General features: G+C 33.3%; 1 long non-coding RNA gene across 1 annotated transcript; it reads right to left on the bottom strand.

Moving 5' to 3' along the window:
• Positions 1 to 598: 598 nt before the first annotated feature.
• LOC145123353 (uncharacterized) lies at positions 599 to 2,029 on the bottom strand. The gene is made up of 3 exons (XR_013715108.1): positions 1,942 to 2,029; positions 1,766 to 1,850; positions 599 to 933 (listed from the first exon to the last, which is right to left on the bottom strand). It is a non-coding gene; the product is annotated as an uncharacterized LOC145123353 (long non-coding RNA).
• Positions 2,030 to 2,300: the final 271 nt, after the last annotated feature.

Here is a 2,300-nt window from a genome sequence, read left to right as displayed (position 1 = left end):
CAGCTAGTGAGGGAATTTCAGGACCTTCGCCAGACTATTGAGACTGTAACATTGTCACACCCCGATCCTTGTCGGAATCGATCAAGGCGTGATATATTGTTCAAAGTCGCATGACAACTATGTTATAATATGATTAGATTCAATTAAGTACTAAGTATGCAAACAAGATCCACAACATACAAATACAAATCCAAATACGAACAACATTTAATACATCAAATTTAAATAGTCTTGTGGATTTCTAAGGCACAACCTATTTTTCATCAACTTCATTCTTCAAATCTGCATCATGGGTAAAAACAGGTCAACTACGAGAGTTGGTGAGTAATCTAATTTTAGTAGAGAAAATTTGTGAAGTTAAAACATTTATAATTTGAAATTTGTTTTCTTTTGAAGTCGGCAAACAATTGTATTTGAGATAACGGTTTATAAATCAAAAATTGATTAACAAATGATAACAACAACAATAAGTCCTCACCCTATATATACATATGTATATATATATATATATATATATATATATATATAAATATATAGGATGGAGCATCTAATCATCATACACACTCAACCACGTGCGATCAATCACCTTAGCGTCCCAAGGCGGGGTGGTCAACCCAATAGCGCTATTATTGTCCATAACGTACCTCAAGAATACGGGCATAGTCATGGAGATTAGACTAAAAATGATAATGCACTACAAGTACATGTATCGTAAACAAGCAATAGTTATACAATTAATGACTCACGTATAAATGTCCCAACAATGTCTCAATTGTGATAAAACAATAAAATGAAGTTGGAACATATTAGAACCGCATGATACACCCCAAAAGTATTGAAAATTATAAAATATGGGGTAGATTACTCACCTTAGTCCCAAAACGAAATGTGTGTGTCGTACGATAGACGGTTCGGGTCAAAATGGCGTAAAACCTAATATAATTAATAGTTTTGGTTTAGGAACTGCTAAACGAGAATAGAGTATTAATACAAATTATAGTTTGTTATGTAAATGTATCATAAACTATACCTATTATAGTTTATCACAACAAGGGTAGTAGTAGTGTTCATAAACTATAATTGTCATAGTTTACCAAATGTTTGTGTATAACGGATGTAAACTTTGTTTATAAAAATTAATTATTTACCATACTTGTGAAGGTAAAAATCCATTTGTTTTCTGATGTATGTCTAATTACCAAGACAAAATGACATATAATGTAATAATATATGATTACATAATGATATACACCTTGCTCAACGAGTTACAAGGCGTAAATGAAATTGATGGTATTTTTCTAGTAATAACGTTTCTGTTACTGTTCTTAGAAAATTTATAGAAAAATCATCAAAGGTCTAAATCAAAAACCACAAATTCTGAGAGTTTATAAAGTGTGTCTAGTTTGTTCATAAATTTTCTCATGATTTTTAGTGATCTCCAACTTGTGTGAAAATATTCATATTCACAGACTGGTCCGGTTTTGTTTCTGAAATGATAGACAGTTTTGTAAAAATCACCATAAATCGTAGAAAAATCATATGGTGATGTGCAAGTAGTCATTTTAAAGGTATGAACCTGAACTATATGCGTCTGAAACAGTTTTGAAAACTAAAATGTTTAAGTTGACCAAAACAGTCCGTGAATGGAGTTAAACGTTTCTGTTGAAGACTGTTAAATGAGTTTAGTTGTGTTTTTGGTGATTTAACTTGTATTCCCCCCCTTAAAACTTAAGAAAAACATGAAAATATAGGGGTATGAACTCACCTTATGTGTTATTAGAGGATGGATGTTGGAGAAGAGAAGTGTTCAACCCAAGAACACTTAGAAGATGCCTTGACGAATCGAGAACCTAACATGAAGGTGACGATGTTTGTGTAAGATTCTTATGATTTTGAGTAGAAGGATGTGTAATAATCATAAGAAGAATGAATTATACTTACCAAGAGTGGAAGAAAGATTGATAATCAGCCTTGGAAGTCTTGGAATTGAGAGAGAATGGTGAGAGAATTTGGAGTGTGATCCTTGGAGGAAAATGAGAGAATGAAAGAAGTATGAAGAGAGGGGATGGGTTTTTATACTTAGACAAGGAGTGGGGCTGGTCATGTAGTGGGTATGAGTTGGTCATGTAGTGGGTAAGAGCTGGTCATGTAGTGGAAAAGAGTTGGCCATGTAGTGGGTGTGAGTGGTGGCATATGACATAAAGTAAAGTAAAGTCATCTTTCCACCTCAAGCACCTCCCCCACTAATTATTGGTATGAATGGCCCTAAAAACGTGGGGATTACTGAAATATAGAGTTCT

The sequence above is a fragment of the Lactuca virosa genome, chromosome 7 (assembly GCF_052849685.1).
Source record: "Lactuca virosa cultivar CGN04683 chromosome 7, Lactuca_virosa_CGN04683_v6, whole genome shotgun sequence".
Lineage (NCBI taxonomy): Eukaryota > Viridiplantae > Streptophyta > Magnoliopsida > Asterales > Asteraceae > Lactuca > Lactuca virosa.
The sequence above is the reverse complement of the archived record's forward strand: the minus strand, read 5'-3'. Positions and strand labels throughout refer to the sequence as shown.